The 26,889-nt window shown below is 42.9% G+C and overlaps 2 long non-coding RNA genes across 4 annotated transcripts; both read right to left on the bottom strand.

The window, feature by feature from the left end:
- Window positions 1-1,800: 1,800 nt before the first annotated feature.
- LOC103887707 lies at window positions 1,801-22,292 on the bottom strand. 3 transcript variants are annotated; one of them, XR_004176902.1, is made up of 4 exons: window positions 21,382-22,292; window positions 19,119-19,569; window positions 17,765-17,841; window positions 1,801-1,899 (listed from the first exon to the last, which is right to left on the bottom strand). It is a non-coding gene; the product is annotated as an uncharacterized LOC103887707 (long non-coding RNA). The 3 variants fall into 3 exon arrangements; XR_001891535.3 differs by lacking the exon at window positions 21,382-22,292 and having other exon boundaries at window positions 19,119-20,895; XR_004176901.1 differs by lacking the exons at window positions 1,801-1,899; window positions 21,382-22,292 and adding an exon at window positions 17,308-17,573 and having other exon boundaries at window positions 19,119-20,895.
- Window positions 9,314-11,534, bottom strand: LOC110744167. The gene is made up of 2 exons (XR_002524426.2): window positions 11,464-11,534; window positions 9,314-10,893 (listed from the first exon to the last, which is right to left on the bottom strand). It is a non-coding gene; the product is annotated as an uncharacterized LOC110744167 (long non-coding RNA).
- Window positions 22,293-26,889: the final 4,597 nt, after the last annotated feature.

The raw sequence follows: 26,889 nt of genomic DNA, 5'->3' as shown, positions 1-26,889 counted from the left end.
CTAATACAGCAGGGGTGCAGGACTGGCCCCTGGGATTCCAGAGATGGCTGCCATGCCTCCCAGTCAGAGGGTTCTGGGTAATGGGGATGCAGGAATGGAGCTGGAGGTATCAATGAAGGCAGAAAAGACCTAGTTAGAGAGCACAGGGGCCAGAAACTCCTTAGACACTTAATCTCATTATGCGCTAACAATTAGGAGGAGAGGAAGTTTGTTGGGAAGACAGGCCCGGCTGGAGGGAGAAGAGGATGATCAGACAGAGGTCTATAGGAGATAGGTGTCCATGCATCAAAAAGTCACGCAGGGAAGGAAACTATAGACAGACAGAATCTGGGAGAAGTTTCCTAGCTCTTTCTATTTGCAATGTTGGGTTGGTGATTTTCCTTTGCCTTGTGTTAAATTTGCTGATGGGGCTGTTAGAAAAACTCCAGCAAGAAACTACCTTGTTTATCCCGAGAACACTCAGTAGGACACACGCAAGGAACAAAGTTGTGGGAAGTGGGAATTGGAGTCCAGGGTGCAATCTGAATGCAAGAGAGAGGACCTGTAGTGGGGTTCCAGAGTAGAGAGAGAGCAGAGCCATGGGCAGCTTCTAGAAAGGTGAGAAGGTTGGTGTGTCCTCTGCAAACACCTACGAGGGCTATCTTCTCTCTCCATTTATGGTCACCTTGATACAAGCTGGTTTGCGCCCACCTCAGTGGGTCAGTGATGGAGACTGAAGAGGGAGCAGAGACACTCTGCACCTGAAAGATGCCTTGGGGATGTCAAAGAGCCATCTTGCAGCCACATCCAGATGTCTGCTGCTCACAAAAGAATGGGAGCAGCAAACGTCACAGCAAATGGCATGTTTTTCTTCAAGAGAATGTCATCTCCATTACTGCTAACTAGGGCCCATTTTGCACCCAAAGAAGAAGCAAGGTGGATAAATATTTCGGAGCAATGAGTGTGTGAGAGATAAGTGGGCAGGGCACATGAACATTGGGTAAAATGGACTTTGTATTCCTCATGGTTCTCCCCCAACTCAGTAACAAGACCCAAGTCTGAGTTTCATGGAACTCCCCAGCTCATCCGTGTCCACTGAGTTCCTTCTCATTGATGTCACCTGGGGAGGGAAAGGTAAGCCAGAGCAGGATAGCAGATTTCCTCTGTTGAGGAAGATGAGGTGGGTCTCCTGCTTTAAGAGTCTCGATCGGCTGTCCCAACTAAGGGACACAGAGCAGAAGGGTCAAGAGAGATAAGCAGACATGTCAGGTGGCCTTTGTATAAAAGATATGGGCCGGGCGCAGTGGCTCACACCTGTAATGCCAGCACTTTGGGAGGCTGAGGTGGGTGGATCATGAGGTCAGGAGATCGAGACCATCCTGGCTAACGCAGTGAAACCCCGTCTCTACTTAAAAAAAAAAAAATACAAAAAATTAGCCAGGCATGGTGGCGGGCGCCTGTAGTCCCAGCCACTTGGGAGGCTGAGGCAGGAGAATGGCGTGAACCTGGAAGGCGGAGCTTGCAGTGAGCTGAGATCGCGCCACTGCACTCCAGCCTGGGCGACAGAGCGAGACTCTGTCTCAAAAAAAAAAAAAAAAAAAAAAAGATACGAGAGGAGCAGTCAAGAATGGGGGATTTCAACCCATTTCTTAATTTTTATCAACTAATCTCTTCAAATCTTTGCAACTTTCCCTTTTCGGTTATTCTTTCATTTTTAGTGAAGTATACTTCACACACCTATAAAATTCCTCCACTGTGCATGTATGATTCAGCGAGTTTTAGTAAAGGTATAGAATTGTACAACCCATGACTGCAATCCTATTTGAGAACTGTTGTTATTATTGTTTCTCTTCTCCAAATGATTAGCTCAAATTCTTCTTGGAGGGGCTTGCAAGGTTTGCAGGAGGGTGCACAGTCGATCTGGGGAGAGAAGTAAACACAAGCAATGAAGATGATGGAGTGGCCTGGACGGAAAGCTTCTTTACAAAGAAAGGATGACAAGAGCCCACAGTTCTTATTGTGTAGGTAAAATGAGCCAGGGGCCATGCCAGCCCCATTGCATGGATTATCACCTTGGATTTTAACAGTAAGCCAAAGTGACAGGTAAACTTGTTATTCCCATTTTACAGATGGAAAAATGGAAGTTTCCAGAGGTGCAGTAGCTTCTACAAGGTCTCACTGAACCCATACCTTTCCAACTGTAGAATCTGCATGCTCAAACCATTACACTAGGATACATCTGAAAACTTTGCTCCAGAGTCTAGACTGCACTGGAAGATGACTTACAATGCAGCAGCTCCTGACTGCATGCTCAAGACCTTGATTTCTGCACCTCTGAATCCATTTGAGTTTATAAAATGAAAAATGAACCCCTACCCGCTATTGATCCTAATCCTCACGCATCCCTAGTTTCGCTCATTTTGGCTTAGGCTCCACCTGGAAAACAAAACATTAACCACTGGGCTTTGTTTGCTCTGATGATCCTGCTCTGACCCTCACATAGCACAAGGCAGCAAATGTCTGGCGCCCCCCCTTGTGCAGAGGAATAAAGAAACCTGAAAACACACTCTCATTTCAAAAATAGCCTGCCTGCCACAAAAGTAACGGTGTTCGATGATGCCATTGTATTGCTTACTCCCTTTCAAAATCAATCTTTAGATATTAGGCCTGAAAAGTAGGTGCCACTATCTTCTAATGATATGCCAGGGGTTAGAAACAGAATGCTACACACCACTTAACACGTGAAATATGATTTATCTGTCGGGGCATATATGAAAAAAATGAAAAGAAATATCTAACAACAACCCTTCTGTTGAGTTTTGAAATGTAAATGTTTGCTAATGCTTTGCCGAAGACAGCTTCACTTGGGCTGAGAGCCATGTGTAAAGAAACATTAAAATGCATCATTTGCTCAGGGCTAAAAGTCATCAGCTTGCGATATTAATGCCCTTTAAAAAATAATTTGACGGCATGAAATCAGAGCATGCCTTGTGCAAAGGATTGGCTCTTGTCAATTTTCTCATGGATCTACTGAGCTATAATTGCATTTAGATCTTGCCAAAAATGAAAGTGTTCTTTTTGTAAATTCTCTCCATCTATTTCGTTTGCTGGAAGGAAGGTAAGGGGGTTCACTTTGATTTCATCGCATGTGAAGGATGCCTGCCCTATAGGCTGGAGCATGCTGGTCAGCTAGAGGGTCATGGGTTAGTGTTGTCTTTTCCTCCATCCTCAGCTTACAGGCTCCCGGCAGGGCTCATCTGGGTGAGTGCTGAGCTTAGGGGACCTGGGAGAGCCCAGTAACTAGATTAAGGCCACTTTGGCTGCAAGTGACAAAAACTCTTCTCAAATTGGCTTAAGCAACAAATGGGAAATGTTTAAGGACACAAGGGGTATCTTACAGAGTCCGGGGTTGGGAATGAGGTCGAACCTTAGCCCCACTGGAAGCAGGGGCTGCCACGGATGTGTGCCTCCTGGGTGTGTCTGGGGTGGGCTGTGGCTGCTAGTGGCTCCTGGGATGGGGCTGGGCCTAGTGGGGAGAGGGGGAAGATGAGGCAGAGGCAGATTCCACCCAGCTCTGGTCTTCTCTTCCTGCCTCGTCTGGGACAAAACCCCACTTTCTCCTGCAGTGGGTGGTGTAAGGGTTCCATTTGAAATAATGGTTCTGTGGTGAAGAAGGAAATTGGAAACAACTAGATAATTTCTTGACCTCTTCACAGATTCTATAGCCTTGAGCATTACAACCACCTGGTAGTCACAAGTGACAGGAGTGGTACCTGAAGAATAAGCCATTTCTTCACTATGTAATCATTTACCCAACAAAGGGGAGCAGCTGAGGGGCACAAGGGTAATGGATGAGCAAGGCACAGCACTGGCCATCAAGGTGCTACCTGTCTGGTTGCTTTTCTGGAGGCTGGGTGTTCCAGGATGTCGTTTTTCACTCAATGTCTGTATACTTTCCTTTTATCTTTCTATTAAAATTTTTTGATAGATGCTTTATATATTCATGCATATATACACACACATATATACATTCATGCATTTATTTCAACCATTTGTTCGACACATACTTATTGAGTGCCTACCAGGGGTTCCAGGCTCGACTGATAAAGCAGTGAACAAAACAGAATTGGTGCCCTGTCCTCCTGGCACTAACTGGTGGGATGGGCTGTGATTGCTTCTGCTTGATGAGGGTGTTCCCACTTTCTCATCAGCAGGAAAGTGCCATGGCCATTTGACTCCTCAACAAGCTCAGCCCTGATCTTCAGCAGCCTTGTCAATCCTTGAAATTAGTTTGGAAGGTTTCAAGGAGTGATTCTTAAAGTGTGTTTGGAAACTCACATGGGTTATTTATCGTAATGTGAAAACACTTGTCTTTTTAAAATCTCTGTCATGAGCGAACGGTGGAGTTATCCAAAGGCTACACGATGTGTGAAATCAAAACAGATTGAATGGAGAAGCAGACATATGACTCCAATTGACTTCTATTAAGCCAGCCAATGAAGAGATTTGCGAATAACAAAACAATGCTTCTCAATTCACTAGTTTTTTAAATTTTTGAAAATATAGTTATTTTTATAAAAACACCTGCTTTATATTAACATGTTACATGTTTATGTTAAGGTACAATAAGTTTATTGTTTTTAATGAATTAATGTCTTTTAAAAATGTTTCAGTTTTAATTTCAAATATGGTAAATATCAATAGATATAATCCACACAAAATTCTTTGAGGTTCTTAATTTTTAAGAGTGTAAAGGGGGCTGGGCACAGTGGCTCATGGCTATAATCCCAGCACTTTGGGAGGCCAAGGCAGGTGGATCACCTTAGGTCAGGAGTTTGAGACTAGCCTGGCCAACATGATGAAACACCGTCTCTACTAAAAAACCAAAAATTAGCCAGGCGTGGTGGTGGGTGCCTGTAATCCCAGCTACTCAGGAGGCTGAGGCAGGAGGATCACTTGAAACCAGGAGGTGGAGGTTGCAGTGAGATTGCGCCACTGCCCTCCAGCCTGGGCGACAGAGCCAGACTATGTCTCAAAAAAACAAGAATGTAAAGGGCTCTTGAGACCAGAAAGTTTGACAACTGCTAATTTAGAGGCAATGGGTATTGCACGTAATGGGAGTCAGCATTCTCAGTAGCAGTGAAATTGATTTAAAGCATATTAGGGAAAGAATTGTAAGGAGGCTCTAGAACCAGCCTCAGAAAGTTACCAGGATCTAGGAAAACTAGGAGGTCAGTTGCTGCCAGTGTCACAGAACCAGCCTGGTGAGGACACCACAGTTTCTCCTCACTACCACTGGAGGCACTCCCACCCCGGAAACTGGAGGCTGCTCCTGCCCCTAAACCCTCTGCCATTCCTGATTCTTTTTGTTCCCGGCTCGTGTGTGAGGTCTGGGATGGATATGTCTCACTGTGGGCCTAGGTCATGGTCCACGGCCTGGCAGACACAGAGCCGAGGGAAGTGAGCGTGACTGTGTGGGCTCCTATGGAGGGAGGCGGGCCCAATCTCTCACCCAGAACCACGTGTAGAAAGTGATGGGCAGCCTGACAAAGTTTGCTTCAACCTGGTGTGTTTCAGAGAACGTCCTGGGGCTCTGTTTACCCTCTCTAACCACATCCCTTGAGAAATCAGGGGAGCTAGAGATGGAGGGCAGTCAGTGTTATCGCTCCTGGCTCAGTCTCCTGTGTACTTTTGTTTCTAAGCCTCGGAAGCTTAGGGATCTTTTGTGGCTGGATGATGGCAAGGTGCATGGGATATGGAAAGAGGCAAGGAGAGTCTGTTATACTCCCGGGTCTGCCTCCTTCCTCGGTGAGGGGGAGGATGGAACTTAAGAGTGTAGTGCAGCAATTAAGAGCTCAGGTTCTGGAATCAGAGTTTGCGGGTCCCAATCTTGGAGGTGCATTCTGCTTCCCTGGAGACAGCTGTTTCTGGACAGGGTCAGCGGGCCATGTCAGGGAGACACAAGAGAGGGAGGAGGGAGACAGGCAGCAGGAGCAGAGCTGGCTGGACAGGGCTTTGTCCACTTGATAAAGCAGGTATGTTCCATGCAGCTGTCCCTGTGTTGCTCGCCTGTATCTGGTTTTCTCATGACTCAGAGCCACAGGGCAGGCCCCTCCAGTGGTAGGGAGAATTTGGACATGGTTTGAGATGAAATGAGGTAGAAGACTCTCCTTTTGCTGCCACCCACCAGAACTCCCCGGGCCAGTGCTGGATCCCTTCTGGTGATCAGTGAGTCTGGGGACAGCCTGCCAGTTAGAGCTGGTGACCACTTTGGCTGGAGGTATGCAGGAGTGTACAGGACCCAAGTGACAGAGAATCATCCCCTTCTCCTAGGAAGAGGCAATGAGAAGCCAGAGAGAAAAATCATGGACAACAGCATGGGAATAGGATCCTGGGACAGAATGGCTCCTGACAAGAGTAAGCGAGGCTTTGAGCTCCTGGAGGGCAGGAACCATACTCGTCTCTGACTCATTTCCCTGGCACCTGGCAGACTGCTTCTCACGATGGGTAACTGCAGCTTGCAGGGAGCCCAATCGGGTTCTGGCTCCCCCTTCCCTTGCCAGTACCCTCTTCCTCACCCAGTGTGCTCCTGCTAACACCTGGCCCTCTGGTCTGCAAGAAATTGCCTTCTAAGCAAGTTCCTATGAAGGTGTCAGGCTGAATGTGCTCCTGTATCAAGGATACTTGAATTTTAAAGGAAACAATGAAGAGGGCATGGCTTTATCCAGATTGGCAATTCTCAAATGCATGTTTTTACCCATTTCCCCAAGATTGTAACAAGTGTTTTGTAAAATTCTTTATTAAATTATTTGCCAAGTGAATTTGGGAAATCTTGGATGTTATAGCTCCTCCTCAAAGATTTAAAATACACAATGTTGGCCAAGCATGGTGGCTCACGCCTGTAATCCCAGCACTTTGGGAGGCTGAAGCAGGCAGATCACCTGAAGTCAGGAGTTCGAGACCATCCTGGCCAACACGGAGAAACCCTCTCTCTACTAAAAACACAAAAATGAGCTGGACATGGTGGGTGCCTGTAGTCCCACCTACTCGGGAGGCTGAAGCATGAGAATTGCTTGAACCCGGGAGGTGGAGGTTGCAGTGAGCCAATCTCATGCTACCGCATTCTAGCCTGGGCAACAGAGTGAGACTCTGTCTCAAAATAAATATAAATAAATAATTAAATAAATAAAATGCGTAATGTCATTTTATTTATTTAATTATTTATTTATATTTATTAAAGGCTCTAGGGGGTCCTGTGAGTTTTAACCTGTTGGATTTTTTAAAAATAAGTCTTATTGAGGTATGGTTTACATACAATAAAACTTGCTCATTTTAATGGTTCAGTCTAATCGTCTAATCAGTTTTGATGTACACACTCAGGTAACCAACACGACAATCGAGGTCTAGGACATTTCTATCAGCTCAAAAACTCCCTCATGACCCTTTGTAGTCAATTCTCTTCCCCAACGTGCAACCCCTGGCAGCCACTGGTCTGTGTCCTATAACTAGAGTTGAGCCTTTTCTAGAATTTCACAATTGGAGTCATACAGTAAGTTGTCTTTTGTGTCACTGGTTTCTTTCCTTAGCATGATGTTTTCTGAGGTTGAGCTGTGTTGTGTTTATCAGTAGTTTCTTCCTTTTTATTGCCAAGTAGTATTTCACTGCATGGATGTGTCACTGTGAATGCACTCCCCAAGTCTGAGTGGTTTCCAGTTTTAGGTGATCAAGAATACAACCACTATGAATATTTGTGTACAAGTGCTTGTGTGGCTGTGTATTTTCATTTCCCTTGGGTAAACAACTATGAGTGGAATTGTTTAATTTTATTTGATCAAGGGACACTTAAACTGAACATCTGTTAATGAATATTCTGAAAAACACAATTTGGAAAACACGGCTCAAATATTGGGCCTGTCAACACCATCCAGGCTGCCACCCTCACTGTCCTTGGGCAAATGCCAAGCTTATGGTGCCAGGGCCCTTGCTCTGCAGACATTTGGAAGGGGGAATGGAGTGGCCATGGCCTTGTCAGACAGAGCTCAGCCGGAGAGGGGACTCAGGAGCTGGAGTCAGTGAGTGGAGTTGGCCTCAGAACTGTGGTATCTTTTCTTATCTAATAGTAAAACTCCAGATGCTAGTTAGCCCTGGTCCGCCATGGTGGAGAAGCAGTGAGTCTGGTCCGGAGCCCAGGTCCCACACCTCCTTCTCACTGTTTTTAAGTAAAGAGGGAAAAGAGGCTCTGTAGCTGCTTTTTGCAAATGCCGTCATTCTCATCAGCAGATGGTAGAGGAGAGAGGCTAATTGAGAACTCCTGTAGCATATAAAACAAAAACCAGCCAAAGGAACCCGCAAGGTAAATGATATCATTATCAGGGAAGTAAAGGAAACAGCATCTGTCCCTGCTGTGGCAGGAACCAGAGCTAGGATGCTGGGGAGGTGCCTGCTCCCTGGGCCTTGCAGGGAAGTGGTTCTCACTCAGCAGCAACGGGAGCTGATGGCTCAGCAAATGCTCTATTAATCCCACCTGAAGAGAAGCGTTCGGGAGGGCTGGGCTAGGTCCCGATTTTAAACGTTTAATGCACATCTTGATCTTCCTTTTATTTGTTGTTGGACTGTCTGGACAGACTCTTGTGATTTTCCAGATTTGTTGATCAATTAAAGTTGGAGAAGACACACTGTTTATCCCACCGCATGCCTTCTGACAGGACATAGTATGTTGAAACATCCAGGGATAAGTTTATCTGATTGTGGGCTTAGCTGATGCAGGGGCTGAGGCTGCAAAAGGTATGTGCCTTTCGCAGCAACCTGAACAAACAATTGTAAAACTCCGTTCCTTGCCTTTAGCTCCACTGGGCTCTCAGGCCCCACTGGAGAAGAGGGAAGAGACAGCTCTTTTCTGCAGCCACCTTCCTAGGCATTCCGTGGTTTTGCTGAAAGAGCAAAGGCTTCTGGAAACAGACCCATGTTCCCGATCCTGGCTCTGTCACTGACTAGCTAAGGCCAGGGCCGTCTCTTATGTCTTAGTCTCCTTATCTGTAAAATGAGGGCATGTACCTACTTCAGAGGTGTTAGGAGGAGTATATACACATGATGCCTTATGTGGGTACAATAGTGCCTAGCACAATATTAGCTGTAGAATAAATGGGAATTCATAACCCCTCATTCCTGGATCAACCCCTGCAAGTTCACCCAGGAACACTGTGTGCCTGAACAAAAGACAGGTAGGAGGAAGGCAAGGAGGAGAGTGCTTGGGTAAAAACACACTGTGGCGAAGCGTTCCTCTACTGGAGCCCCTCTCTCAGAATCCTAGACTCCTAAAACACCAGGCTCGAAGTTCCTTTGGAGGTCTTTTATTCAACTGTTCACTTCATGCAGGAGATGACTTTCCAAAGTCTTTGCCAAATGTCATCCAATTTTCCCTGGAACATCTTCAAAATAGTGTAGTGGGTGAAGAAATAGTCTCCACCACTTCCTAACGCTAACCCTGGGCTAGTTCCTTAACCTCTCCCTGTCTCAGTTCCCTCAACTGTAAAGTGGGAACAATGATAGTAGGATTGCTCTAAGGATGAGTTAATACTTGTGCCTAAAGTGGTCTTTGGAAAGCACAACCTCTCAAAAAAAATACCAACTTTAAACACAATTATTATTGCTATAACCTTTTCAGGGCTGAGAACAAAGCTATGGCTGGTTACACCCCATAACCTCCCCGGCACCTCAGGGCAACTTTCGTCCAGAAAAGGAAGCTCTCTCTGTCTTCATGAGATTTCCACTTGGGCATCCATTGATTACCCTTCTGTTCAGATTTTAATTTGTTTTTGGAGAGCTATCATCTCTTCCCTGGGTCTCTTCCTCTTTCATACTTAGTACTTTATACCCAAGAGAATATTATTACATCAAATATGAAATTGTGGTTTTGGAGATCAGAAACTGTCAGGTGTTTCATACGATTCAACCTGTTATTAGTTCACAGAAACAGTGCCATCTTTGGGTCCCTGGAGTCACAATCACCACAGTTACTTTGGGCACCTGATTCCAGGTCCCTAAAGAAGATCTGAGAGGAGTGCCTAGAAATCTGCATTTCTAACAAGGTCTCCACTGACACAGGAGAAAGCACACTGGCCTGGGAACAGGAAACCCAAGTTTGAGGACCAGTCCTGTTTCTAGCTGGCCACACAATCTTGGGAAAGTCACTTCAGTCTCTAGGTCTCTGCTCCCTTTTATCACCACAGTGGGAATTATGAGAAAGTGATCTCTAAGATTACCCACAAGCCCGAACTTCTATGGTTTATAAAACACTTATTGGGTGCCTACTGGGAACTGAAGGTCACAAAAGATATAGTTCAAGCCTGCAAGTAGATTACTCTTGTTGGGAAGATTCAAACCAGATGAAGAGGCAGAGCAATACAACGTGGAAGATAATACAGTATGGTGGCATCAGTGAAATCACCGTGGAGAAAAGGGTTAATTCCAAATGTGTATTACTGCTGAAATGAAGCCTCTGTGGATAGCGTAAGCTTCCTGAGGGAAAGGGCAAATCTGAGCATCACCTTAGGTTGAGAGAAGGAAGAGTCAGCTTATCTCCTTTTCTCTTTGATAGTCCCAGCACTGGCTCCTAAAATTTCAGCAGCCTTTAAGGTACTACCTACGTTCATTTGCTCATTCATTCATTCATCCATTATCTATGTATTCATGAATATATATTGGGTGCTTACATATAGTGAATAAGATCAAATTAGTCCCTACCCTGAGAGAGCTTAACATTGTAAGGAAGGATATGACAAATATTAAACAGATTTTAAAAAAGTGATGTAATGCTATGAAGAGAATTAAAGCAGGATGAAAGAGTAACTGTGGTTTCTTTGGTTTGGGGGTGATGGTCAGAAAAGATCTCTCAGAAGACTGAGAAGCTGTGACCTGAAAGTCAAGAAGAAGCCAAACAGGGGGAGATCAGGAAAAGAATGCTTCAGGTAGAGGAAACTGCCAGTGCTGAGGATCTACGGTGGGAATTTACAGGAATGAAAGGCAGGAGAAGAGGGGAGAAAGGCGGGAGAGGGTACAAGATATATCTGGTACAGTAGGCAGAGGTCAGATTGTAAAGCATTTCATAAACCAGAATAAAGATTTTACATTTTATGCTTAATTCTACATGCAATAGGGAACTGTTGAATGGCTTTAAGAAGAGGAACAACATGATTTGACTTAGGTTTTTGAGGGAACTCTCCATGTACAGAATGAAGAATGATTGTAAAGAGGGTGAGTGGAAACAGGAGGCCTGGCGAGGATGTTATTGCAGTGTGGTCCAATGAGAGACGGTGATGGAGCAGACTAGTGATGGAGCAGGTGGGGGACAGGGCACAGGTGTTGAATCACCCAGGGTGGAGAGGATGGGGGAGAGGCACACAAGGAGATAAGGAAGGGCTCAATATTTAAAGCAATGTTTCTTAAACATTTTTTCCTGCTCTAATGGGAAAATCATTCACTCACAAGAACAGTGTTTCAATTCAGTGGTGATTCTCAACTGGGGCTCCCCTGGAAGGTGTGATAGCATATTGTTGATATTGTTGCTGGAGGAATGTGGGGGTCATGCCCTACCCCTGCACTCCAGCAATTGCCACATGGTTTATGTCATGACTGTGACACAAATCCTAATTGTGAGGGAAGGCTCAGGGTAGCTGCTCAAAATGATAGGAAACATTGACAAATTCAGCCCAGTTTGACTTATTGAAAGCTTGTTCCTTGCTATTTTGACCCCCAAGGACATTTTGATTTCAGGTTTGTAAATAAAATTATTTGTATTAGAATAATAAAAACATTAATTTTTTGTTAAGATGATTTTATGGAGCAAATTCTAATAAGTAAATTTAATTCTTTGATCATTTTTTATCTGATGCACCTACAAATTTCCAGCTGAAGCTGGGCCTGGTGGCTCATGTCTGCAGTCTCAGCAGTTTGGGAGGCTGAGGTGGGAGAATCTCGAGGCCAGGAGTTTGAGACCAGCCTGGGCAACACAGTGAGACCCCATGACTACAAAAAGGTTTTAAAATTAGCTGGGTGCAGTGGTAGGAGCCTGTAGTCCCAGCTATTCAGAAGGCTGAGGCAGGAGGATTGCTTGAGCCCAGAAGTTGGAGGCTGCAGTGAGCTATGATTGTACCACTGCACTCCAGCCTGGGTGACAGAACAAGACCCTGTCTCTTAAAAAAAAATTCAATCATTTTGGATTTCCATTTTCATTATGAGAAATTCTATTCCATATACCCAGTTTTTTTGGAAGAGTTTGAGAAGGATTAGTATTAGTTTTTCAATTTTTGGTAGAATTCAGTTATCACTCAGGTTTTTTTTTCATAATGACGTTTTTAAGTTCAATTTCCTTAGGCTTGATTTTGCAAATTTAAATTTTTTCAGACATGAATCTTTTTTTTTTTTTTGAGATGGAGTCTTGCTCTGTCGCTTAGGCTGGAGTGCAGTGGCACGATCTCGGCTCATTGCAAGCTTCACCTCCTGGGTTCATGTCATTCTCCTGCCTCAACTTCCTGAGTAGCTGGGACTACAAGTGCCCACCACCACGCCCGGCTAATGTTTTCTATTTTTAGTAGAGATGGGATTTCATCGTGTTAGCCAGGATGGTCTCGATTTCCTGACCTCGTGATCCATCCACCTCGGCCTCCCAAAGTGCTGGGATTACAGGCGTGAGCCACTGTGCCTGGTCGACATGATTCTTTAGTAAGTTTTAATGATAATGATAATGAATATGTTTGAGGTTCACCCTCTTAACTCTCTATTTGTGTCCAGTCAAAATTCACAATGCCAGCAACACAATAGTTTCTAGTCCCAAGACCCACTGAGAAAAACATGGATTCTTTAAAAGGTAAAATACATATTCAACATGATGCTGCACTCTCTTCCCCTCCCCGCTCAAAGACTGACACTACTAATTCACCGCTGGTACTTCCTGTGGGTTGGGAGACAGCTGTAGCTGATATTGAGCTTAAAATCAGATGGTTCAGACATTGAACCATTTCTGCATTAGTTGGTAAACAGCTGTGGCCTGGAAGGCTCCTTTTGGACCTCCCTACGCTGACCCAGCAACTAAAGAGCTAACACCCAAATGAGCAGGGCGCCCGGAAGATCCCGGAAGGGTTGGGGTGAAGGTGAGGGTTGGGCAGGGCAGGGTTGGCCAGCACCACAGCTGGCTGTTTGTGCTAATTGGTGGATTGTTAACTGTTTTGAGTATCACTGGGGAACAGTTTAAGAATCTTTCTCAGTACAAGGCTCCAGGCAGACGTTACTGACTTAATCAAAGTTGGCACTTTAGATGAAACCTATTTATCACCCCTAGATTAAGGTCTTATCTCTCTTAGGGATATTTGCTTATAAACAGTGTGCTCTGAAGGTTAAAGAACCTCCAAGTCTTCAGGAACTGGACTTCTACAGCTGTAACTTCAAGTACCCTCCTTGGACAGAACTGGGGGCTGAGGTTTCAAATCACAGTTCCTGATCTGGATTGGCTTTGACGTTTGAACATGAGATAGGGTAATCAATGGGGACAGGCACTAAAATGAACCCTAAGACCCTCCCACCATTGCCAAGGCTTCTAGCACAACAGGTCTGCATTCAGTCTTGGCATTCTGCCGTGTAGAAGCCAGGGACATCAATGGTTTCTCTGCTACATGTTTTCATTTTTGTAGAAATCACGCTGCCTATAGATGGCAAAACTAGCTTAGCATAAAAGCAGCATGACTTGTGCCCTTAAAGCTATTAAGTAAAAATAATTTGCCAGCCAGGCGCTGTGGCTCACTCCTGTAATCCCAGCATTATGGGAGGCCGAGGCATGTGGATCACCTGAAGGCAGGAGTTTGAGACCAGCCCGGCCAACCATGGCGAAACCCCGTCTTTATTAAAAATACAAAAAAATTAGCCAAGTGTGGTGGTGCATGCCTGTGATCCCAGCTACTTGGGAGGCTGAGGCAGTGGAATCGCTCGAACCTGGGAGGTGGAGGTTGCAGTAAGCCGAGATTGCACCACTGCACTCCAGCCCAGGCAACAAGAGTGAAACTCTATCTCAAAAAAAAAAAAAAAAAAATGCCATAGTAATATATATTTTTCCTTTTTAGTAAGTGGCAAAGTACCCCTGATTTTGAAACATGTATGGTCATGATATCAAGAGTGACAACCTGGGCAAAAGATAGCTATTGCAAAGAAGAAGGGCCTTTAGGGAAATGGAGCAGAAAGAGGAAGCAGTAAGATATTGTCTTTGGAGTCAACAACCATATATGGATTGGGTAGTCTGGAGGAAGAATGTGGCAACCTCCTACAAGGGCTGTCGGCGCTGCTGTGGTGGGATGGGCAGGAATGATTTCTCACTCCAGGATCACTCCGTTTCCAATGAAAGACTTTCAGAATTGTCACAGCTCTTATTTTTCCAGTGAGGTGATTGAGGTCCAGAGGAATTAACTGACTTGTGCAAGACCACACAGCTAGCCCAAGATCCATTCAGAGCCAAGAAAGAGTCCTGAGAGCACATTCTAGTTACCTTAGACAACATGTCAGTGCAATTCATCAATTTCTTGATCATCCAGAAGTATCATTAGAAACACCAACCATATAACATTGTAATGTGGGGCTGGGTGAGGATATAGATCTATTTGCTTCTACACTAAGTGGCCTCATTTAGTGCTATTTTGGAGTCTGCTCTTGGTACTTCCTAGGCTGTCTTTATCATCGTCAGTCACCTACTGTGCCTGCTTCAAACAAATCTTCCAACATCTGCTTCCACACACTGTTGAAAGTATGTTAGTAATTTAATTTTATGTAACACTTCTTCCAACTCGCTAGAAATCTTGCCAATGCAGTCTTGCCTGCTCCCCGTGAGGAGCCACCTCTTTCTCTTCTGCAGTCTCTGGGCCTCCTGTATCCCTTGTGGGCAATGCATTGTTCTAGGAGGAAGCCACCTACTATTTCACAAAGAGCAGGGCCCAAATCCTGTTATGAACAGTGTGGCTGTGGACAAAGTCCTTTGCCTCTCTGAGCCTGAGCTAACTCTCTGCGCTAACATGTGTCTCTCAGGGAGAGTGGGAGGCTTCGATGCCTACATAGAGCTGTCTTTTAACAAATGCTAGTTTCCTGTCTTTGTTTAGAGGCATGTCCCCCCTTCTGCCTTACACTGTGGTTGGTTCCAGGCGTGTTTGTGCTCTTCAGTAGGATCCAGAGTCCTTAGGTTGGTGACTATGTTTCCTAATTTGGGATCCCCCTGTGCCAGGCATAGGCTTGCTGTAGGCTCTCCATTAGTGCTTGTAGAGTAGGTAATATTGTAAGTCATTAAGTTCTGGTCTGAGGCATGTGTGTAATGGCCACATACTCTCTTGCGGGCTCAGGGGTACAGGTCCTCAGAGGTCTTTTTCCTTCTGTGTACTGGGAGGCATAGTGACTGCAGCTCTGACCTCCATACAGGTGGACTTTTTTTTTTTTTTTTGAGACAGAGTCTCACTTTGTCACTCAGGCTGGAGTGCAGTGGCGTGATCTCTGCTCACTGCAATCTCTGCCTCCCAGGTTCAAGCAATTCTCCTCCCTCAGCCTCCTGAGTAGCTGGGATTACATTCCCACCTAGCTAATTTGTGTGTTTTTAGTAGAGACGGGGTTTTACCACGTTGGTCAGGCTGGTCTCAAATTCCTGACCTCGTAATCTGCCCACCTCGGTCTCCCAAAGTGCTAGGATTACAGGCATGAGCCACCACACCCGGCCAGACATTTCTATAAATGATGATCCCTCTTTGGAAAGTGGCCTCTTTGCAGAAGGCCCTTCTCCGAAGAGGGAATAAGATTCAGGGAGCCAACTTCAAAGCCCGTGCAAAATGAGCCAGTCTGCTCCATCCCGGTGGGCACAGTCAACTGGGCAAGAGCCCCCCCCAGGGCTGCATCTCCTTCCTTCCCAGGGAAGCCATGATTTTGAGTGACTTTCAGTGTTTCTTAGCATTTGGGCAGTCTCTTGATTCCTTTGCAGAAGGTTTTGTTGTCAGATCAAGAGCACCTGCTCCCTTTATGCCCAATTGGTTGTATAGATGCAGAGGGGGCAGGTGGAGGCAGAAAGAAGTGGTGAGAGAAGCCTTGAGAATGGAGATGAGGGTGCTCCCAGAGAGAAGGAAATGTGGATAAAAGAAGCCTGGCTGTGCTGCCTGCACCTGAGTTCCTTAAGATTCTTCCCTTCCTGACAACAAATCTTCTTTCTCCTTGAATCAATTTGAGTGGGCTTTGGTGCCTGCCAATAAATAGGCTCCAACTAACTTCTGTTTTAAATCCATTGGGGTCACATGGTAAGTTTTTTGAGAGTGGAACCACATTTCTGTTCTTATCTTCCCCCGAACACACAAGTAATGCTGGAGGCAAAGTATTTGTTGGTTTAATGAATAATGCGCCTGGGGAGCACCATGCTGAGCGCAAGGAGAGTGTCTGCCCCCAGAAATTTCAAGAATTGCCAGAACATTTGAAGCAGGAAGGCTGGTCCTTTAAATATGTCATAAGCCCCATTTATGGTGTGTTCTGCAGCGGTTTTGCAAACACAGGAAAATCCATTTGAATCCAATATTCTCAGATTGCCCTGTTCATTTGGTAGTTAGAATATATTATCCTCATAGATTATTTCAGATCCTTGTTTTCAGCCCTCTCTGAACCTCCTCCAGATCACTGCTAGTGAGACATTTGGGTAAAGTTGTAAATGCATTTGCTGTATCTTTTTACCTAAGTATTTCCAGCAGGTTTTATGGAGCTTGTAAATATGAACTGATTTTCTTTTACATAAGTGAGTCAGCCTTATTTTTGTCTAAAGTGGACTTTATGAACCTGCATGAATTAGAATAAACACTGAACCCAGCAATCAGTTCTATATTTAGTTCTTATTAGCTAGGCTGTGTGTGTGCGTGCGCGTGCACGCACGTGTGCACATGTGCAAGCATACAGAATATTAAGAAAAAAATTAAAGGTGAGTACTTCTGTGATATGTGAAGCTGGTTAACCCATGTATGTGGCCTGGAGAGAATTCCTGGTCAGGTAGAAATAGGGCCAATGGCTGAGGGATCCCTTTCTCTGCTGAAAGTCACTGTTTCTTTATTTGAATATAGGGGAAAATAATATTACATCTCAGGATAAATGTGCAGATCAAAGGAAGCAGGGAATGTGGAAGGACCCTGCATAGTTACTAGGGTCTAGCTGGTATTCAGTAGACATGTAGCACTTACAGAATCTCAGCCCTCAATGGACTTTAAGGTTCTAGAGGGCTGAGGCTCCTGCCTCCTGCTATGTCCCTGACAATTCCTAGGAAGCCATGTGCCAAATAAGTAATAGTATAATAAGAGTTTATTACATTGAATGAAAGAATGTTGCTTGAATGTTAATTTGGTCAGAGTACTACCAGAGAATTGCCAGCCAAACAGTATTGTCTCGGGTCATCATAAGTAACAGAGCAGCAAGGTTGACAGACAGCAGAAAGGTGGCAGAGGATGAGTCTCCAAACCTAGCTGCTTGGGTTGGTACTCACTCAGGTATTTAAGAGCTATGTGACCTTGGACATGTCATTTAGCCTCTCTGAGCTGTGGTCTCTTCACCTGTAAAGAGGGTAGAATGGTAACACTAATGCCCCAGGGACAATATAAGTCTATAGAATATATATAAAATGCTTGGAACTGTGCCTGGTGCAGTGTTTGTTGTTGTTATTATTGTCATTACCACTTACTTATTATTGTTCTTAGTGGTTAAAAGTGTGGACTTTGGTTTGAGTCTTGGCGTTGCCACTTACCACTAACTTTGTGACCTTGGACAGTTTCTCTATTTCCTCATCTGTTATTTGAGGATGTCTCTTACTTCCTGGGGTTACTGTGAGGATCAAATGAGACAATATGTGCAAAGCACTTAGCATGGGGTCTGTCACAGAGAAAGCACTTCATCGATGTTATCTATTATATCATCTTGAGAACACTATTCATTCATCAAATATTTCTGAAGCCTGTGCTGAATGTAGGCTTGGTACCAGAATAAAATTTCTTCCTTCTTTAATAAGGAAATGTGCATATCTTTTCTGTTTGGGAGGAACATTTACTTCCTCTCTCCTAGTCAAAAGCATTGTAATATTGTACAAAAATCTGGAGGAGAATAAGGGGTGAGGGATCCCCTAGAGGGATTTGACTCCAGGAGTCACCATGCTCATGAAGAAGCCCCAGCAACAAAGCATTTGCATACCCAGGACCTGGGACTGCAGCTCACAACACACAACAACACACAACCAAGAGAGAACAGAATTGAAATTAAGGTGAGAGTTTTTTCTGTGGCATTGGTTGGTTGTTTTTGATGGAGAAGTGTGTGTTTGTCCCTGTGTTCTAACTTGTACAACTTTATGACAGCCTGGTGGGAGGGAGCATGGTACTATTGAGAGGAAGCATTGGTTGAATATTTTAGAGCTGTGTTCACTATAACTCATTAAAAAAACAATTAACTAGAAAGGGAAAGAGAGATTTCCCAGGATTCCTACAATGATGGTGTGTTAATTTTATTAGCAGGTCAAAAAATATATTTTTAGAAATAATGACTATCACAGTAAAACTTACACAGTGATTATTGCATGCCAGGTTTTATTTTGAATTCTTTCTACATATTAATTTCTTTAATCCTAACAACCAGCTTCTGGTTAAAAGATACTATTACTATCTCCAGTTTCCAGAAGTGGATACTGCGGCACAGAAATGTTGACTATTAATAACTTGTCCAAGATCATATGTCTGGCCAATGGTAGAGATTCTGCCCAAGAAGTCAGGTGCTAAAGTCTAATTCTTTTTAGCCAAATTTTGTATCACTTTCTAGAGTAAAAGCCTGGGATAGGGAAATTGAGACCCAAAGAGGTTAAGTAACTTGCTGAAGTCAGACAGCTAAGAAGTAAGAGAGCAGGGAATCAAACTCAGCTCTTTCTAGGTTCAATGACTGTTCCCTTAGGAGTTATTCATGTTTTTTCTCTTTCCTCATTCAGTTTCCTAACAGATTATCATGAAGGCTTAGTGAGACAAGGTATGTGGGTATGTTTAGCAAACTATAAAGCACCATACAAGCTGTTGTTTGTAAATTAGATTGAAGAACTAGAGGGGAAACAGGAAGAAACTCACCTTGCATTTGAGGCGCAGCAGACAGACCTACACCCTTGCAGCAAGGAGATAAATTAGTAGCGATGCAAAGGAAAATCAGGTGGGATCTTAAAACCAGACAGAGTGGAAGAAGGGAACATTTCTCTTTTAGTGCTAAATGTGCTGAGTGATAAAAGCAACAGACCCAGCGCTTTGTTCTCTGTGACCACGGCTCAGAACCCAATGCTGTTAAAACAACATCTTCAGAAACAACAGTAGCAACTTCATTTTAGCCAAAGACTAAAATACTTCCTGCTTCTCACCGAACTTTCCTTTCTTCAAGCAGTTTCCGAGCATTTCTCCAAGTGATTGGCTCTTTTCAGACACCTCTGCAGAAGGGTTCTAATTTGCATCACCTTATGGAAATCTTCATCTTGAGCTACATGGCTCCTCTGGGCTGTAGTGAGCCCACAGAATCGCACTTACTGATGATCTGAAAGTGGTACAAAGACTGACAGCTCTTCCCTCCCAATTATAGTCCCCCTTTCCCAAAATACTGGCATCTGCCAAAGCCCCAGTTGTTTTCCATGGGGGCAAAATTGCCCCTCTCTCTCCTCAAGCTAACTTTAATTGTACATTCCTTTCATCTGTTCAAAATCTGATTTAAATATGAATTCCTAGAACAGAAATATCCAGCACTCAAAAGATTGTAACCTCGTTACAGTTTGTCCAACCACACGGTGGTCATATTATTCTCCTCTATTTGGTGATGTCCTGTCAAAAGAGACTAAATGACAATGTTTGGTAAAATAGCAACATTAATCACAGTCAAAGTGATTTATTATTAATCTACCATACTGTGGCTGTCCCTTGGTTATTTGTGAATACGTATCAAGCCCAAAAAAATTTGATAATTGGTTTCTTGTAGTTTCATTATTTCTCCCTTCTCTCTGAGTTTGATGTGTGTGGAAAGTTTTTCAAATATGTGTCCAGTAAATGAATCTTGGACTCAAAAACAGGCAGAGCAAGAAAAAAAGCCTTGGTTATTAGTTTAACAAATAGTTATTGAATGTCTTAACTGTGTTAGGTATAGCCCAATGTGCTGAGAATATAGCAGTGAACAAGGACATAGTCTTTGTCCTCACAAACTTACAGGCTAGTGGGGCAAAAACCAATGAAAGAACAAGAAGAGACATATACATTTTATACATTGCAATAAATGCTTAGAATGAAAAAAGCAGCCATGTTGCAAAAGGAAATTATGGAGGAAAAACTTAGAGAATATTCTGTGATGACTCAACTCCAAAACTTAGTGTTGTGGATGAAAAAAAAGGTCAGGCATAACGCCCACATGTTTGGCCAACCCACAGTTGAAGCAGGTGCTACTTCTTCGACAATATGCTAGTAGATCTAGCAGTAAAATATACCATATGCTTGTGGTGAGTTTTCTGAGAGAATTTGTCTTGAAGATATGTAATATGTATACAGTTAATACATTCCTCGGAAAATGCTAAAAAACATTCTTGTACTCCTCTTTTTTGGATTGCTATGGCCAGGATGCTGTGGACCATGGAGTTCCTCTCCCTCCTCCTAGACACTGACTCCAGATTCTTGTAGTGAAACTCATTTTCATGCATTGGGTAGATAAGTCCCCTAAAGTTGGGATCTGATGCATCTCAGACTCAATATCCAGGAGAAGAAATATGAATAGAAGTAGAAAAGTAGGATAGCACGCTACTGACAAAGTAGGAAGAAGTGCTCCATCACTTTCCTCAGCAGGTACACTAGCCCAGTGACTAGTCTCAATTCACTAGTGAAGACCCACCATTTCCCTCCATTTCCTGTTTCTGCTCATGATTCTCTTTCCATGCGGGAATCCTTAAGGATGGAGCCAACTTCTATTAACTTTGTGGTTTGGTCTTATTTTGCAGGTGGCAGTTTCTAGCAGCTTGTTACAAAACCTTGAGGTATTATCCTTGAACTGACTCAGGTGCCACAAACCCCTCATAAATCCCACATTGTATTGTCAGAGTCCTTATCACACAAGATCAATAGTTATTCTCTTACATAAAACCCCATCAAGGGTCTCCTATAACTTGTTATACTAAGATCAAGCTAGATATAACAAGAGTTTCAGTTTTCTACTGCTCTGTAACAAATGATCCTAAAACTCAGTAACTTAAAATAATGATTTATGATTATCTCTCATTATTCTGGAATTCATGGGCTCAGCTGTGTGGTTTTTGTTTGTAATCCTTCATATAGGTTCACCCAGAAGGTGTCATCTGAAAACTTCTTCACTCACATGTCTGGTGCCTGGACTAGGATGGCTGGATCAGCTGGGGCTGGTCAGACATCAGTTACTTTATGCAGCACCTCTATGTGGCTAGCATGGGCATCCTCATAGCATAGTGATCATAGTGTAGGCAGGCTTCTAACATGGCCACTGGCTGCATCAGAATTGGTGTTGCCAGTGAATATGGAATATGGAATATGGAATATGGAAGCTGCCAGTCTCTTAAGGCCTGGGCCTGGAAACTAGCATCAGGTCACTTGTGTCACAGTCTGTTGATCAGAGACCATCACATTCAAAGGCAGGGGATATATATTCTTGCCTTTTAAGGGAATGAGTGTCAAAGAATTTGTGGCCATCATCAGTCTGTCACAAATCTATTGCCCCTTTTATATGAGAGCCTTTAATATATATGAAGAAAGCAAATATAGACCATTATATCTGATCACCATCTCTTTTCTGGAAAATATAATTCTATGTATGCAGCCTAAGTCAGCATTTCTTTTGTTTTTATTAGCCATGTTATACTTTTGATTCATATCAAGCTAAAATGACATTTTAATTATAAAAAGTAATTGCAGCAAATGTGTAAAATATGAAACAACACAAAGAAAAAAATAAGATCATCTGTATTCCTACCACTGAGAATTAACCACTGCTACCTTTCTGGCTTTTTTTCCTATTAATACCTGTGCATAAGTGTGTGTATTCTGTGCCCTGCTTGTTATCCACTTAACAAAATATTATGGGCATTTTCCCCACATGAGTATTTGTCTTCTGTAGTGGCGACATCATATCACATTTTGCGGTCAAGAGAAATATTTACATCTTTTTCGGTTGAAATGCAGTTAATCCAGATTGTCTTCGTTCTGTACTTCTGTAGTTTTTAATATTAACCTAAATGTAGGACTTTACCTTTTTTTTGTTAAAAATTATATGGTTGCTTTTAAGGTAAATTATTACAGTCGGTTATAACCTTTCAAGTCTCGATTTTATCAACAAAACTTTCCCAGATTTCTGTAATTTAAAAATCAGTGAGTATTATAATCACTGATATATAATTAAAAATAGGATAGAGCCTCCTAGCGTTTCCCTGGAGACCACCCTCCAAGTTTCATTACTCCATTGATCAAACACTCTTTGGCTCTGATCAGTTAATCATCTGAGTAGTACTATCATGTGACTTGTTTCCCCATTTGAAAACAAGAATTTTCAACACTAGGAGAAAAGACTGCCAATCATTTTGCCATTTGAATATATTCTATCTGTCATGTTCCCTTTTATGTCCATCTCATAATTTTATTAAAGAAAAGAGATTGGAGTGATTTGGCCTAACTTCTTTTTGGATCCATGCTGTTGTCTTTTTCTATTGTGTTTAAAAACCAACAGTTTAATTTTTCAATGATTAAATATATATCCTTGGACTATAGATAACAAAACCTATTTTTAAAAATCCAGATGCATTTCCAATTACCCACAGTCCTTCAAAGTGCACCTCCTGTGACTTGACATTCTCATCTTTAAGTCCTTTAAGTTCACTTCAATGTGGCTCAGTTGGGAAAAGCGATTTGGACTCACTCAAAGCAGTGATGAGCTTTCTTCTATCTTATTTATCTCAGATTTCTGAACCCTGAAAAAACATTTGTTCTACCCTCTTTGTATGAAGATTATTTTCCCTGTAAGGGTCAAGGCAAAATAGAAGTAGAAATAGAGTAGTTGTGCTTTCTCTCTATCTCCTGTTCCCATTACCCCCTCTGCTTCAAGTAATGGATCCATTTTTTTTCCTCTCTAAATTACCTGAGCGCTCACACATCTTGAGATTCTCCAGAGTGACTAACATCATGCCTTACTTGTTATAGGTGTATTAGAACTCTTTTGGTTGCAAGGGACAGAAATCCAACTCAAACTTGCTGAAACCAGAAAACCTTTTGGAAACAGAACTATACAATGACTTGATTCAACATCAGACAAGCTTTCAATCCAGCTAGCTGTAGAGATGCAAATAATACCATCAGGACTTGGATTCTCTCTCTCCATCTCTATAAGGTGCATCTCTCCCTGATTTCACTTGGAGAAAGTCTCCCTCCACATAGGAGCTCCAGAATTACATTTTCACAGTGCCAAGCCCTGGGAAAAACAAAATTATTCTTACTTGGTTGCCCAAGCACAAGTCCCAGGGTCAGCTCTATTTGACTCGGTTGGCTTGAATTATGTCATGTGCCCATTCCTGAGCCAATCACAATGACCCTGAGCTTATTACTCTCTGGTTGGCCTCACCTTGGTCACTTGCCTACCACAGTGCTTGGGCTACAGTGAACTCTACAATAAGGAACAGTGAGAGAGCGAGCTGGATGGACAACAAAGAGAAGTTGGATGGACAACAGAAACTGCCTAATGTGAACTAGGACCATGGAGGAGATGTCAATCAAAGCAGAAATAAGGGGAGAAATGCCCTGATTGCTCTCTCTTAGTCCTCCAGTCTCCCAATATTGCCTCTCATTGGCTAGTTCAGAAGGCAGCTGGCAAGAAGTCTGGAAAATGTCATTTTCAGGACAAAAGAGAGGAATGTATCTGACACCGAGGAGGCAAATGAATGACACCTTCCTTGTAGCAAGAAATAAAGATTGAGATTGCTTTCCCATGGAAAATTAGCAGCTTCTTAATCCTTTTCTTTGCTATAGTAGAAGAATTTGAAGCCTTTCTGCTATTGAGGAAAGGGAGGCTCAGTTTTTCAGATTTTGTCCATAGGTCCTAGAGGCTACTGAGACAGCCAGGTGGGAGGAGGTTCCCAGGGAAACTCCAGCCAGCCTGCACACTGGGGTGGAGCCTCAGGAAGTTCACAGTTTGCAGCAGGAAGGAGCCTGGCGCCTCCTCTTCCTGTGTGGAACCTGGGATTAGAACACATGGCAGGAAGGGCGCTAGCAGGGACTCTGGCCTAGTGAGAGTCCTTGTTTCCCCCTTTCTTCCTTTTCACCCAGTAAAGCCCTGTCTTACCATTCAAATTGTCTGCGAGCCTGAATTTTCATGGCTGTGGGACAAAGAACCCTATTTTTAGCTGAACTAGGAAGTCCTGCAACATTTTTGGCACCCAACATGAGACTCGAGAAACAGTGAGTGAAATGGGGACTCAAAACCTCTCACTGTTGCTTCTAAACCTTTTCATCCTCGGACTTCTGAATGTGGGGGAACCATGCCCCTACCCCCTGTCACTCCTGGGCCTTTTCATGGCCTTTTCTTTCCTTTTTCAGGAGCTAACCAGCAAGCAGCAGCTCCCTGCCACTGCCCACTCCCTGCCAGCGCCAGGACACATGGCCCAAGGGTCCCACACAGTTGGCTGGCTAGTTCCAAGCCACAAGCTGCCAGAGCCTACCCCTTCCCCAGTCAATGGGTTTTACTCCATTGGGCGGTAATTAAGCTTAAACTTTTCTCCCCGGTGGAGGAACCTGTTGCATAAGTGTAAGAGGTTCTTCCCCCATTTTAAAACTGTTTCTTTTCTTTCTTCTTCTTCTTCACCCTGTCTGCAGTTAAATTTTACATATTTTTTTTAGGAGATGTTTTACTAGGCCAGCTCTGATCAACTGTCACTGTGTGTAGTCCCTTGGAAGTTTTGGTTGTGAAATCAAGCCTCCATCTTGTTTTACATCCTGAGGGCACGACTTGTAACTCCTGTGGCAAGGCTTTGTTTAGCAATTCTGCCTTAGGGAATAAGTTTCTTTCTGGTTTGGAATCTGCATGTTTTCCTAACTCTGTCTCCTGAAGGACCCCATCCAGCAACTGGGTTTTCTTCTGCCTGTCTGTGTATGTACTATGTGTGATGTCTGTGAAAAGAGCCTTAATACTTTGGCCTAAAGGAAAACAAGTGCTTGGATCTAATATTTTTAAAAGGGAATATAAAATCTGTTGTACCTTTCAGTTCATGTGACTTTAAACTTTGAGAAATAAAAGCAGTGCTAAAGACTACCGGTAAAACGCAGGTCAGATGCAAGGTTTGTTAAGTGTTTTGAGGTTACAAACTGCTTTTTGGGTTTTGAGAACTATTTGACTTGTGGGCTTCACAATTGGTAAGGCCTGGGGACATATGGAATTAACCATGTCCTTAACTAAGAAGGCAAACCTTGGCTGCAGTTAGCACACAATTAAAGCAACTTACCAAGTTTTACCTTAAAGTTAAAAATTGCTAGGAGTAAATTGAAACTACTAGAAATAGATTTACATGCAAGGTGTGTAAGAACACTAAAATGTGTTTTTTAGTAAACAGTTATCAGAAGGCATGGAAATGTAAACTTTTGCCTAGGGTTAAAGGATTGTTTTGAGTTAAATTAGGAAAAAGCTGAAGGTTCAAAGAAGTGGCAGAAGAATTGTGGAAATTAATCTTCAGAAGAGGTTCTCTGTGTGAAGATATTGACTAAATTCAAAAAGGGGTATTATATGGTTTTTCTGTTAATTGAGCATTAAAATAAAAGCATAACAAGGTTTTCCTAAAGTGCTAACCTGCTCTTTGGCAAAATTTATAAAGGGTTATAAAAGGTTTTTCTTCTTTAAAATTTCTGAGTCATCATTTTGGCAAAATAAATAACTTAGGGTAATCTGTAATTCTATTTCATAATATCAAGTGTTTTCAACCTCAAAGATATTTAACAGGCTTCTCTAAATCAAACTTCAGTTTCAAAATTGTCTTTCCTGAAGCCTGGCTTTTTGGATGTTTCAGAGGGCCCTGGAAACATTCAGAAAAAAGAGGTAAACAGGATTATTTGACATGTTTAGGTCCATGGGATTGCCAAAATGATGCTCGATCTTCTTTAGGTTGTATTTTTGTAAATAATGTTAATATATGTTCCACAATTTTATGGAATTTAAAACATTCTAATGTCCAAAGTATATGCTGTCAATCATAATTAAGGTTGTTAAGCTAAGTTATTGTAAACCATGGCGATAAGTAAACTTCTTTGTCAATTGTGTTTCTAACTGTAACTACCCTGGACATTTTGCTATTCATATACAATTGTTGTCTTGTTTTAATCGTTTTTGAAGATGGTTTATAATGAGCTATAGAACTTTATAGGTGCTCTCAAGTACAGGCTTCTTTTAGAGATTGTAACATTGGAATAAAGGAAAATGTACAGGACTCATAAAGAGCTGAAATGTTCACAAATATCAAGCAAAACAAGATTTAACTAAATGGACTGAACTCAGGAAGCTGAAGCAAATCTTTTTGACTTTTGCTTGGAATATTGCTGATCCTTGTTTTGTTTTTCAGAGTCAAAGAAACTTATTTTGAACTATTTACGGTCTTTAATAAGTAAGGTGTATACACTCCTGTGATTAAAATTTGGAGCATGTTAGTTTCTCTCTGCATGGTTTCTCTAGAATTTGGAAACTATTTGTGAGTATTCTTATGGCAATATAGTTGTTTGCCTCAGTGCAATAAGAATCCATTTTTCTTTTGCAACAGAACACAATTAGAGAAAGTGGTTATATTGCCAAGGCTTTGACTGGAAAGGTATGCTTCCTTTTAAGGAG

The sequence above is a fragment of the Papio anubis genome, chromosome 11, assembly GCF_008728515.1.
Source record: "Papio anubis isolate 15944 chromosome 11, Panubis1.0, whole genome shotgun sequence".
NCBI classification, from domain to species: Eukaryota; Metazoa; Chordata; class Mammalia; order Primates; family Cercopithecidae; genus Papio; species Papio anubis.
This window is presented reverse-complemented; position numbering and strand designations above follow the sequence as displayed.